We start from the raw sequence: 14,171 nt of genomic DNA, 5'->3' as shown, positions 1-14,171 counted from the left end.
AGGATTTTTGTTAATATATTTTGTTATTTAAATAATAACTATATATTTTTCAGAATCCAACACCTTTTAAGAAAGAAAATAATTGTCCGTAGTAAGTTAAAAAAAAAAAAAAAAGCAAAAAATCTTTGAGCTCCCTCTGCTGGTTCTGTAGTAGCATATCAGAGTGTATTTTGGTTTTATTTAGAAACAAACTGGCCCATGGTTAATATCATTAATTCATTTGCCAATATTAAATAAAGAAGTTTTATTTTTTGAAAAACCTTTTAAGGATTTTATTTATTTATTCATGAAAGACACAGAGAAAGAGAGAGGCAGAGACGCAGGGAGACGGAGAACTAGGCTCCATGCAGGGAGCCCATATGAGACTAGATCCTGGGACTACTATGGGATCATGCCCTGAGCCAAAGGCACATGCTCAACTGCTGAGCCACCCTAAGAGAGAAGTTTTAAACTGTGTATTTTCAATAATCTTATACATGTTAAATTCTGCTAATATATCACTGATATTAGCAAGTAAGATGAACAAGTATAGAAATGTTGAAGTTTTATTCAGTATGTGCCTGTTCCATTTAATACATCCCTAAATATGGTGCCACATAAGTGGATCATATAACAAAAAATTTTTGCAAGCACTATATATACAGGGATATTTTAGCTTTTTAACTATGGCTTTCAAATTGCAGTAATCAGAAATGTTACTGTTGTATTAGTATATTCAAATTGAATTAAAATATATGTATATTTTGAAGCTAGGAAGAATAGAAAATATTTGCATAGTTAAGCAATAATTTACATGATAATTATGAGTTTCTACAGTTTTTTGTCAAGATAGCACAATCTACGATGTGCTAAATTATGATGAGCTTTTCAAATTTACAAGTTGCCTCTTCTTTTTATGATTTGTATTTTTATTTTCCAGGTCATTGATTGGTGTCTCAGTGGTGACAAACGTATTCTTCTCTTAATCCATTAAATTGCTTAATTTTTTTATGTTGAACTTAAATCTCTTCAAGGATACCTTAAAAAAAAAAAAAACAGTTCAGGTTTTTATCCCTCTTTTTTTTTTTTTTTTTTTTTTTATCAGTTCCATTTTCCTCTTGTTCCTTCTGACTGCTTTTACTCTCTCAAAATACTGGTGCTTTATGTTTCCTGTGTTCAATTCTGGTTGTTGAAATGTTGGGAATTCCCTACATGGTGAAAGGTAAAGGTGTTTCTAGTCAATGGTGTGCTGGAGCTGCCTGCTAGCCTTTAAGAATTTTGCAAGACAGTTGTTTAGAGAACTTTTATTTAAACACTATCTAACCTTAAAATTACATCAATTATATTTTTAAAAGGCAATAAATTCTAAAAGCTTATCACTTCCTAATTATTACACTATATTTTATTATTATTTGTGCCCCTCAGGATATTTACATCTATTGAATCTGCGTGGTGGAAACAGCATATTAAGATGTTTTATTGTGAATTTCTTTCCAACTATGCATTCAGTGATATTATGTTGATAAACTGAAATTGGCTATTTGGGGAGCATTTAAACCATGGAAATCAGCAATTGCTACAGAGAGCTGGACTTGATTTATTGTTTTGTTGACTATCTAGATGTAAAAGCGTGATGCAGAAAATGTTACCAATAAAAGCATTCAGTAAAAATCAGCTAAAACATTGTGTCAGAACCAATTTGTTATAGGGAATTTATAATTGAGGGTATTATGTATTTTATTATTTGTTAAGTTGTATACTACATGTCCTTTATACCAGTAAAACTTACGCGCACATACGTATGCATCTATATATTTTATTTTCTAGAAAGCCAGTTGCTAAACATTAACCAGCACACTACCAGTCTCTATCCCCAAAGGCTGGCAAGCAGGCAATTCTCTCCTGAGGCTCCTGGAGGAATCACTGTTGTACTTACACAGCCTTAATAGTAGTACTGTGATTTTAAAATATGTCCACAAATTCACTGATGCATTTTCTTTCTAAAGATGAGGCCTAATCCCCTCCCACCCCACCCCCAAAATGTGGGCTGTACTCAAGAATAGAATGTGGTGGAAGTAATGGTGTTAGATTTCCCAGTGATGCGTGCAAGTGGGTGGGTCTGATACGAAAGGGGCAAGGATGCATGAAGCTGCAACAAGTTCCCTCCTCTTGGCCCCAGCACTGCTCTTTATTTCCTGACTACTCACTCTCCAGACATTTGACTGCCTGTTCTCTGCTCTGTTTGGGAGGTTCTGCACTTTCACAGGCTAAAAGGTCTCAGACTACATGAGGCCATTGGCAGAAGAGGCTCTGAAATACGGCAAATTGGCTTGAAATGTCAGCTCTCTCACCTCCTGCTGTGCAATATGCTCAAATCCCTGAGTCCTCTCAGCCTCAGTCTCCTCATTTCTACATTGGAGACATGAATAGTATCTATATATGGGAATCCATGATGAGTAAATGCATGTCAGCTCCCAGAACTCCATAAACAAAATATGCTATTCAGGACCCTGGATTGATGGAAAATGATGACATATTTTTTCTTTAATTTACAAGGACATAGACATTCAAATGCATCTTATGCTCTACAAAGCAATTGCCTTAAGACTATCTCGAAGCAGCATTTTCCCCCTAAAGATCTCTTTGCTTAACACAGTTCCTGGAACTTCTCTTTTGAAGATGCCTCCAGCATGAATATCTTTAGTGGTGACAAATTTCTTTCCCTTGGGGATGCATTAAAACCAGAATAGCCAATCAAAGACAAGTGCAGTATTAAGAGCGGCATCCTTTCAGTTAAAAGTGAGGGGCAATTGTGAAGTTCTAACCTGGTCCCAGCACTCGTGTCCAGATCTATCAGCTCTATCAGCTGCCACAATTCCCTGTCCAAGGCACTCAGAATTCCTCAAACCTCACCATTTCCTGAACAAGCAGAGACTTCCCTAATCCCAGGGCTCTGAACAGAGACTACTCCTCCTGAGTAGAATGGTATATAGCTTTCTTTCTCTGATCCAACCAGAAATATCCTACTTAACTGCTATGCCCCAGCCACACTCAACCCCTTTGTACAGCTTCTCCTCTGCCAATGAGGCACATCAGCACAGTGGTTAAGTAAAAAGATGTGAGAGCCCAAGAGAGAGGCGGTAGGTAAGGTGGTGGACCATGGAGCCAAGTTGCTTGGGTCTGAATCCATCTGTACAATGTGGTCACAAGCTCTGTGATCTTAGATGAGTTACTTTATTTCCCCATGAATCAGTTTCCTCAACAGTGAAATAAGATAAAAAGTGGTAGCTACTTCAAAGGTCTGTTTTGGAGATTAAATAAAGTATCTGGAATAGTACCCAGCAAATATTTGTTTAATAAAGTTCTAGATCGGGCAGCCCCAGTGGCACAGCGGTTTAGCGCCGCCTGAAGCCCGGGGTGTGATCCTGGAGTCCCGGGATCGAGTCCCATGTCAGGCTTCCTGCATGGAGCCTGCTTCTCCCTCTGCCTGTGTCTCTGCCTCTCTCTCACTCTCTCTGAATAAATAAATAAATAAATCTTTAAAAAAAATAAATAAAGTTCTAGATCTATCATTTCTTAGCTAGGTGACCTGAGTGTATTATTTAACCATTTTGCAGCACAATTTCTTGATTTTAAAATGAGGATAAGAAAAACAGTATTAATTTTATAGAGTTTTTGAAGATTAAATAAAATAATGTATTTAACTTGCTTAGTACATTATCGTATGTAGAGCCTTGCATATAGCAGGATTTCAACAAAATGATAGTTAAAAAAAAAGTTGTTTCTTCTGAACTCATAATGCTTTATTTATATCTCTATTATATCAAATTATATTAAAATAGCCTGACTGGGAACTTCTTGAGAGGACAAGAGCTTTGTCACTATTCTTTGGACAAAGGGAAAACCGGTTCAGCTGGCAACTAGGATGTGAAATGGAAACTTAAAGTTGAAACAGAAACCACAACTTGCAAAACCATATTATCACTCACAAAATAGAAAAACTGTACAAAACCGTGACATGCAAGACAAATTATCTTCAGACTCTGAATACCAATTCATCAGACCCATGGTATTCTGAATAAGGCCACAGACAGACCAACCTAACAATAACTCCACAAAGTCATGTGTCCTAAAGATAAACCAACCACTGATCTTTCTAGCACCTTCCTAGTGTACAAATTCTGAGCAATCTCTGCCAAGGCCATCCTATGATTAATTCAGGTTCTATAAACTCTATAGGTATTCTTTTGTAACTGCCACCTGTTGAAATGTTGAACTCCCCATAGTGTAAGTTCTCCCTTGTAGCAGCCAGCTAATAAATCTACATTTGAAAAAAATAAAAGAGAAAAGCAAAGAACTATTATATGTTAGATACTGGGAATAAAGCAGTGAATAGAAGAAAGCTTTTGCTTTCAAGGAACATATTAATGTGGTAGATAGACAACTGTTAACAATGCATGGTGATATAATTATAATAGGGATACACACTATGATCACTCAGTCCTGCCAGAAAAGATTTCCTAGAGGGAGTAATTTTTAAGATAAATCCTGAAGTGTGTATAAGAGTTAAGTACAAAATAGGGTTGGGCATGGTAAATGTTCTAAATAGCAGGGGCTCCTTGTGCAAGAAAGAGAATAAAGGACAGTGTATTTTGGAATAGAATAAAGGACAGCAAGGAATAGATTGAAGATTTTACAGGCCTAATGCATCAAAAATAGTATCGTGCTTTTCCATTTGAAATTCAAGATAAAAATAATGCTAATTATAAAATACTAGTAGGAAATTCCTTCTGTCTGATTGGTTTTTCTTATCATGTTCAGTTGGATACTTTGAAAGAAAACCCGAATTCTCTAAAAAAATCTATTCATGTTCCTGTTTTGATGTTTTCTTCAGCATATGCCTGTTTGCTTATTGCTCAATACAGTATTGTTTATCTGGGGGAACTACACAAATACAGTATGGCAGCACTACAGAGTATGAAAGGTGAAGAAGCGAGATGAAGCTGAGAGCTAGACAGACACCAATTAATTAAGGATTTAGTAAAATGTGGTTAAAGATGTGGTTTTTATTGTTTAGTGATCTGAGTTCAAGCTCTCCTATGCTTGAGCACTCCTTGAATGTACTTAGGCAACTTGAGGCTTTAATTTCCTCAGCTATAAAATGGGAATGCTCAATTGTAAGGATTGTCATTATATATATACATAAATATGACATATAATGACATATATATATCACTTAGCACAGTGCTTAATACCATAAAACACACTATATTTCAATTAGGTATTATTATGAATAAATTTGTACTTCAGCCTAGTAAATGGGCAGTCAACAAAGGATTTTAAATAGTGACATGATTAGCATGGGCTTTTATGGATTTCTTTGGCTGTGTATAGCCTGGGCTGAATGACAATGAGTAGATTCTAGTTGTACTTATGAGGAAGACTCTATAAATATTAATGGTTAATTGGATGGTAGTTGAGGAGCTATATGCATATATGCATATATACATTACATATTCATACACACACACATTTGTCCCCTGTATAAACTGCTATAGATGATGAGAGAGAGTATAAATCTCAGTATCTGGAAGAAAAAAAAATGTGCAATATTCAAATCATCTGTCAGGGAAATGATGTGATGTTTATGCTGTCAAAATAATTTGAAATGTAGTAAGAGGAGAGTATGGAGTATCAATGAAGTAAGATTGATCATGAGTTGATAATTTTTGAAACTGGATGATTGGGAAGATTATACTCTTTTCTACTTTTGTACATGTTTAAATTTTTCCAAAATAAAATTTAAAAAACATCTAAAAAGTTTATTAAGGCCCAGGGACCTTCCCTGTCTTGACCTCTGTATTTCCAGGGTCTAGAGAGGTTCATAGCACATAGTAGGCTCTCAATATATTACTTGTTGAATGAATGAACACTGAAGAACAAAACTTATAACCTAGGTAATAATCTCACAGCTTAGGCTCAGAGTCAAGACTCCTGGGGTTCCCTTCATTTTTCATGTCACATATAACATTCTATGAGCTATTGTAAAGATGAATGACAAAAAAAAAAAAAAACAAAAAAAAAACACACACACCCAAAGAGAAAGCAGAGCAGATTGACAAACTTCACTTTGGAATTCCATGAGAAGCGAGTATTTACAAGCTTATATGCATATGATCCCTAGAGAGCTTCTGTGGACACTCTGCCATATTATTTCATTTCATTGCTTTTTTTCCCCCCAACAAATACATATTTTTTAAAGATTTTACTTATTTATTTGAGAGAGAGAGAGAGAGAGAGAGGTGGTGAGAGAGATCAGCAAAAGGGGGAGCAGCAAAGGGAGAGGGAGCAGCAAAGCAGACTGTGCTGAGCAGAGCTTGAGGCGGGGCCTGATTCGGGGACCCTGAGATCATGACCTGAACTGCAGGCAGATGCTTAATGGACGGAGCCACCCAGGTGACCCTCCAACAAAGTATTTATTGCGGAGCTATCTCTGTCCGTCAAGCCAAGAATCGGAAGAAAACTGGGTATACTCTATCGTCTCTTCCCCTCTCATTCTCTGACTAATAAGTGAGGGGAGGAATAAAGTCCTTTTAAGAAAGTTCACCTCTACATTTTGTTCTTATTTCCTTAGTAGCCTTAGGACAAAATTATCTATTACAAAAGTAATGATGTAGAACCTTAATTAGGGCTTTTGAAATTCAAGCCCAATTTTACTGAAGGCTAGTACCTGAGCAGAGGAAAATGACCAATGACAATGAAACAACTGACATCAGCCACAATTAAATAGCCACATCAGACACTCTCTAAAGCTTTAAAGCTGTGCTGTTCAATACCACAGCCACTAGCAATGTGTGGCTATTGAGCATTTGTGATATGGCATGCTTAAATTGAGATGTGCTATAAGGGTAAAATACACAGTAGATATCAAAGACTTAGCAACCAGAAAAAAGTAAAATATCTCAATAAATTTTATATAAATTATATACTGAAATGACTATTTTAGATATTATGGGCAAAATAAAATATATTAAAAGTAATTTCACCTTTCTTGAAACTTTTAAAAAAATATGGTCACTAGAAAATGTAAAATTACATATGTGGCTCCTAGTAGATTTTTATTGGACAGTGCTTTCCCAAAATGGAAGAACTTTTCCTCTCCTTATGTGGAATAAAATAAAGAGCTCTGTGTTTCAATAGCACAGCTCCTAGTCCTCTTACTCTGTATTGTTCTGCTAGGTTTTAGATCTTTTCCATTAAAGTATTGCTATGGTGGGGAATCCCTGGATGACTCAGCGGTTTGGTGCCTACCTTAGGCCCAGGGCGTGGTCCTGGAGTCCCGGATCGAGTCCCACGTCTGGTTCCCTGCATGAAGCCTGCTTCTCTGTCTGTGTCTCTGCCTCTCTCTCTCTGTATCTATCATGAATGAATAAATAAATAAATAAATAATCTTTTTTAAAAAAAGTATTGCTATAGGGACTCATTATAATCAATTATAAGTATAAATGGAGTACCCACTAAAGAACTGGTGATTGTCCTTCAAATTCTTTTATTGTAACCAGAAGTACTCTGATCTTATTAGGGGGGAAATCATAGTATGTCCTCTGATCCTACTTTACATTATTAGCAATCGCTAAAGGGTTTCCTCTTGAATTACCTAAAGACATACCTCACCACAGTGGAGCATTATTTCTCTTCCCAAGTTATTGGCTTCTAGTCTCAGATGAGAAAACCATATTCCCTTTATTAACATGATCTTTATTCTACTTCTAGAGAAATAAAAATCCTAGCATTTTTTATGTTGAAGGTGATTTGCCTCCTTTTTATTTCATTTTTTTAAAAGAATTTATTTATTTATTTGAGAAAGAGAAAGCATGAGTGGGGGGAAGAGGGAAGGGGAAGGGGTAAGCATAGGGAGAGGGAAAATCAGATTCCCCCACTGAGCAGGGAGCCTGATGCAGGCAGGGCTCTATCCCAGGACCCTGAGATCATGACCCAAGCTGAAGGCAGACACTAAAGCAGCTGAGCCACCCAGGTACCACCTTTTTGTTTTCACTTAAAAACTCCCAAATTCAATTAAGCTTTCTTTATATAAGAAGTATGTTCATGTTTTTAATTCATCCCACCACACTGAAAACCTCTCAATGGCTGCACCTCACATTTTATTTTATTTTTTAAAGATTTTATTTATTTGACAGAGAGCAAGAGTGTGTACATGCACAAGCAGAGGTGACAGAGGGAGAGGGAGCCCAATGTGGGCCTTGATCCCAGGACCCCAGGATCATGACCTAAGCCAAAAGCAGATACTTAACTAACTGAGCCACCCAGGCACCCCTGCACATCATATTATAAACAAGTCTTGTTTAAAAATCTTAACATGTCCCTTATTTACCTAATTTGGCTGATAGGTATGTTTCCTCCTAACTTACACGCTCTTACATTTCTGGTCTTCAAGATCCTGGCCCTTCTTTACCTCAGGAAAGTCCCACAAGCTATTATGTAGGCCAGAAATGTTCTTGTCTCTATCTTGTTTCACCTGGCTAACTTGTACTCATTATTCACTTTTCTTTTTTCTTCTCTTAAAAGATTTTATTTCTTCATCTGAGACAGAGAGAAAGAGCATGACTGGGGGGAGAGGCAAAGGGAGAGGGAGAAGCAAACTCCCCGCTGAGCTGGGAGCCTGATGCGGAGGCTCAATCCCAAGACCCTGAGATCATGATCTGAGTTAAAGGCAGACCCTTAACCATCTGAGCCACCCAGGTGCCCCTCACTTTTCTTAACCATTTAAATATCAAATTCTTAGAGAAGCCATGCTTGAGCATTTCCAGTCCAAACTGTTACAATGGTTCATATTTCCCTCTTTATAATATGTACTATAATTTGTAATTATAAGTTTTTTTCTGTACGATTGTTAGAAGTCTGCCTTCTTTATGAGCCTATAATCTCCTTAGGGGATATATCATGCATTTTTTTTCTCCACTACTATATTATCATCAAGTAGTGGTATGTTTAAAAGGGCAGAACTTCAGGAAACATTTGTTGAACAATGCATCGGAAAGGCCCAGTAGAGCACAAGGATTGCAAATAGGAGATAAGGAAGCAACTGATGAAGCCAGGTACTCAAGGAGGCCACAGGGGATAAAATTCAGAGATTTGATGGAGAATAAAGTATATGTACACTAAAAAATAAAATCATAGGTGCTAAATCAATGATGGTCAGAGAAAGTCGAAGGCTTGTCAGAATGTATGTCTTGGGAGAGATCATATTAAATTGAGTTGGGTAGGATGGTTTCAAAGAAGTAATTGGGCCAGAAAGTATGGCTAGATTTCATTATTAGCCATGATTTTTTTAATTTATAAAAATAGAATGAATCAATGACTTAACTTGTAGCAGAAGCTGGATTCTCTGGGGAGATGCTGAGTTAGAGCTAGAAGTGCTAAAGGTTTACTGCATAGTTGCACTTGTGAAAGGGAAAGAGAGGAAGTGGACTGGGCAGGGGGAGCCATCAGACTGCCATACAGGTCTCACAAAGCCTCTGTCATCGATACTGAGTATGTCCTTATACTATGACTGATTCTGTCTTTGGCTATGGATGGGCATGGGGAAAAGGGTTGCCCTAACAATAGTATAACTTCAGTTTGAAAGCTTAGGTAAACTTAGGAGTTAACAGTTAGAGGATGTAAACTAACTACATGCCTTCAGTTGGGCAGTGAGTTCTTTCTTGAAGGGAGATCTGAAAAGCACACCAGTGACTGTCACACATTATAGGATGCCAATTCAACCCAAATTAATCTATAAGTTTGATAAAGGATCTTTCGTTTTTTTTAACAAGCTCAACAATCTCATTCTAGGAAGTATTTGGAAAAACAACGGTTTACATTTAGTTAAGCAAAATTTGATATTAAAACAAAGCAAAAAGGAGGGATTTGCCTTGTTAGGTATTAAGACAGTCTATAGGACATTGGTAAATAAAAACAACATGGTCCAGGTGTAGTCATAAACAGAGACCAATTGAAGAGTTCAGAAACCAGAGCCATATATAAATGGAAATATGATATACACTGTAAGTGGCATCAAATACTAATGAGGGGGACACCCGGGTGGCTCAGTGGTTGGGTGTCTGCCTTCAGCTCAGGGCATGATCCTGGAGTCCTGGGATTGAGTCCTGAATCGGGCTCCTTGCATGGAGCTTGCTTCTCCTGTCTCTGCCTCTCTCTCTGCCTGTCTCTGTGTCTCTCATGAATAGGTAAATAAAATCTTAAAAAAAAAAAAAAAACTAATGAGGAAGAGATAGAGTGTTGTGTAGAAGTACAAAGAAAAATTGGCTTGCCATCAGGATTAAAAATAGGCTAGCCCCTTACCTTACACTAAATAAAGGAATGTATTCCAGAGGGAATAAAGATCTAAATGTAATTCTCTGGAGAGTAATGAACTATAAAGGAAATGGAACATATAGAATAGCTTTGTGATTTCAAAATGCAGGCTGAGTTTTTAAACAAGAGCCCAAAGGCACCTCTGAGAGTAATAAGATTATATCCATCAGCTAGGGGAGAGAACTGGAAAAACCAAAAGAGGAGTTAAGTAGACTATAGAGAATATTCCTAGGATCAGGGCAGCTAAGTAAACCATAGGAGATGTCTATTAGGAGGTATCATTAAGACTTGCCTATCCAAATTTTCCACTGCCATTACTTCCTTCCCATTTAAAATTAAGCACATATTCTTCAATAAATATTTTTGAGTTCCAGACACTGCTAAGTGTAGGAGGTACAAGGATGAATGAGCTTGATTCCTAGTCCTTAAGACTTCATAATCTAGTTAGGGAGACAGAGGAGAAAACTAAATATAGATAGAAGAGACAACTTCTTTGCCTAGGGCATCAGTGGGAAGCTGTTTTTTTGAGCAACAAAACCTTCCCGGCTAAAGAAACATTACTAACAAAGTCACAGGCTGTGTGCTTTGAAAAGAGGATGGTGTACTGGAAAATGTTAAGTAAGTAACCTAATACTGGACGTTCTGAAATGTTTGTTATTGAGTGCAGGAAGTATTCTATGAAGGTTGTTTTAGTCTTTTCTTAGCAGCATTGATAATCACACTAGGTAATTATTACCTTTGAAGGCAAAGCCAAAGATGAAGTACTGAAGTGATAAGGAATAAATGTTAATGTATAAGAAAGAGAAGAATGCTACGAAGCACTGATGACTAAATGTGGAGTAATAATAAGCACTGTACAATGCATTCAGAGGAGGAAAAGGTCACTGTCAGCTTCATTAGTCAGGGAAGATTTCATGGAAAGGAGCAGAGCTTCACCAAACCATTCAAAAAATTGAGAACTGACTGTAAAATTCAGGGGCTGTGCTTGGAGCAAGAACTTAAAAACTGTAGTTACTAAGGAACAAATGATCAGTTACTTGCAAAAGTAAAGCAAGAGTGCTATATCAGAGGTAAGCACTGGCTGAAGTGAGAAAACCACAGAGAAAGTCTCGCTATAGAGCAGGGAGGTCTGGAATAGCTTTCCAAAGGTGACGCTGCATGCAATGAATTATGATGGATGAGTAGGATTTCAACAAGTGAAAGGGGAGAAAATACATTCTGCAATAGCTCCATTTAGTGTAAAAACACATCTCTCTCAAGGAAGATGGAATAGCTCAAGATGGCTGAAGCAAAGGCTAAAGGGCAGTGAAAGAAATTTCTAAGGCAAATAGGTAGGGGTTTGATTATGAAAGGCCTTTTATGGAATGTTCAAGAACTTGGATTTTTATCCTGAAAATGTGGAAACTGATAAAGATTGTAAGCAGGGAAGTGACATGATTACATGCAAGTTTTACAATGATTGCTATTAAAGGCAATGATGATAAAGGCAACTGAAGATTAATAATGGGTGCAGACTAAGAGGCAGAAAGATTAAAAGGCTGTTGCTATTGTTTAGGAAAAATAAAAGAAGACTTCAAACATACAGTAGCAGTGGTATTAGGAGAGAATGGATGAGGTTTGAGCAGCCAGAGAAAGTGGAGGTAGGTGTTCCTTGTGGAAATGATGTAAACATTTGAAGAAGTGGATGGTGAGCAAATCAGTTTACCTGGAGCATACAGTATTTGGTTGAAAAATGATTAGCTTTGTTTTTTTTTTTATTTTTTTTTTATTTTTTTATTTATTTATGATAGGCACACAGTGAGAGAGAGAGAGGCAGAGACACAGGCAGAGGGAGAAGCAGGCTCCATGCACCGGGAGCCCGATGTGGGATTCGATCCCGGGTCTCCAGGATCGCGCCCTGGGCCAAAGGCAGGCGCCAAACCGCTGCGCCACCCAGGGATCCCCCAAAATGATTAGCTTTGGAAGGCTGGAGCAGAGGGCCAGTTACGGAATCATTGGTGATGGAAGTTGAAAATTCTCAAGTCAGCCTGAGCCAAGTCTATTAAATAAACAGGCTACACAATTAGGATTTTACTTTTCCCATAGCAACATTAAAATATCACCTTTATTGTGGTAAGATACACATAAAAATTTACTATTTTAACCATTTTAAGTGTACAGTTCAGTCGCATTAAGAACATTCACATCCTTGTGCAACCGTCAACACTGGTCATCTCCAGAACCTTTTCAACATCCCAAATGAATCTTCTCCTATTCTCCCACCCCTGGCACCTACCATTCCACTTCCTGTCACTGGGAGTTTGGCTACTCTAGGAACCTCATAAGTGGAATCATACGTTTACCTGCCCTTTTGTTTCTGGCTTAGTTCACGTAGTTAAATCACTGGTTATTCAGGGACTGGATTCTAACGTCATTCTACTCTACATGCTGTATTTTAAAACAAATGTCTAGCTTTTCCTACTTGATAACCTTTCCTACTTATGGCTCAAGGACACTTCAATCTAGCAGTTATAAACTTAGGAGTTCTTGAGGGCAATTTCGTTTACCATTGTCCGCCGTTAAGAGCTTTCTATCGGTGTACTTAAGACTCTAAGTGTCTTTATATTGCCAATTATTTTCATTTCATTCTAGTTTACAGGCGCTAGACCTTCTGCAAAATCCCACCTTGTACCTTAAAACATAGTAAATAACGGCAACTAAAAGAACACAGGCGAGATTCAAGCTTCCCTAGAAGGGGAGGGGGGGGAGTTAATTTACTTAGGACGCTGGTGTGAAGGCTCTGTCTTTTGATACTATTTAATTTCCTATCTGGAGCTGAGTCGGCTCTAAATGAAAAGAATTAAAAAACACACTGTTCTCATGTGGCTGGGGGGGGGGGGGCGAGGGAAGTCGTTAAGTTTCGGATGGCTGGAAACTGTGTGTGAACCGTCAAGGCTATCTCACCTTTCTTTTTGGGGGGCATCCCTAGATCATTACTGCTCTGCCAGCAAGTCGAGTGATTCTGGACGAGATACTAATCCTCTGGAAGCCGGAGGGTTGGATTCCAGGAGCCCGTGCTTCCCAGTGTCGTCCACACCGTGGAGCGCACAACAGGGACCTGCAGGCCCCCGAGAGACGGAGGCGGCGGTGCCGCGCACCTGGAGCCCGGGGGCGGCCGTGCGTCCCGGCACAGCGCGCAGACGCTCTCAACGAGCGCTCCAGTGCGGCGGCTCCTTCCAACAGGATGCGCCACGGCCGTCTAATCACAGAGGACGAAGCGGGGCTCCCGCTGCGTCTAGAGTCAGCGGCCGTTCTCTGTTTGTAAAAAATAAAATCTTTCTCCCAAACGTGGACCGGGGCGTTAAAAAAAAAAAAAAAAAAGGCACAAAGACGTCGAAACACGCATTAAAAAAAAAAAAAAAAATCGAAGTACCGCTCCCGAGCAGCGCGCTCTCCGCCGATCTTACGTCTCCTCCCAGCAGGCTCTGGGACTCACCGCGAGACTTCGTCAATTCTCGCGAGATTTATCGGCAGCCATCTTCTTGGGGGTGCTGGGAGCCGGGAAGACCCCCCGAATCGTTTTCCCATTGAGCTGCCCTTCGTCTTTGCTTTCTTCACTTTTGCCTGCGCTGCGTTGCCAACACCACCTGGTCCCGAGGCTGAGTGAAAGCCCGGATCTAGGCGCGTGTCGCGTTCCCGCTCTAAGGAAGATTTGCTCGGGTGGAGGGAAGGGGGAGGGCCCGGGCTAACCGTTGCTGCCTCCGCCGGGGTCCGGGGACCGGGAGCTCCTGGCACCCCGTGGATTCGCGGCCTGCGACGGTCCCCGCGGAGCTGTTCGC

The 14,171-nt window shown here is 39.0% G+C and overlaps 1 long non-coding RNA gene across 1 annotated transcript; it reads right to left on the bottom strand.

Moving 5' to 3' along the window:
- Positions 1-229: 229 nt before the first annotated feature.
- On the bottom strand, positions 230-8,458 carry LOC112656032 (uncharacterized). The gene is made up of 3 exons (XR_007405055.1): positions 8,372-8,458; positions 7,291-7,395; positions 230-1,018 (listed from the first exon to the last, which is right to left on the bottom strand). It is a non-coding gene; the product is annotated as an uncharacterized LOC112656032 (long non-coding RNA).
- Between the last annotated feature and the right edge of the window lie 5,713 nt (positions 8,459-14,171).

This window comes from Canis lupus, chromosome 22 (assembly GCF_003254725.2).
Source record: "Canis lupus dingo isolate Sandy chromosome 22, ASM325472v2, whole genome shotgun sequence".
Classification (NCBI taxonomy): Eukaryota; Metazoa; Chordata; class Mammalia; order Carnivora; family Canidae; genus Canis; species Canis lupus.
This window is presented reverse-complemented; position numbering and strand designations above follow the sequence as displayed.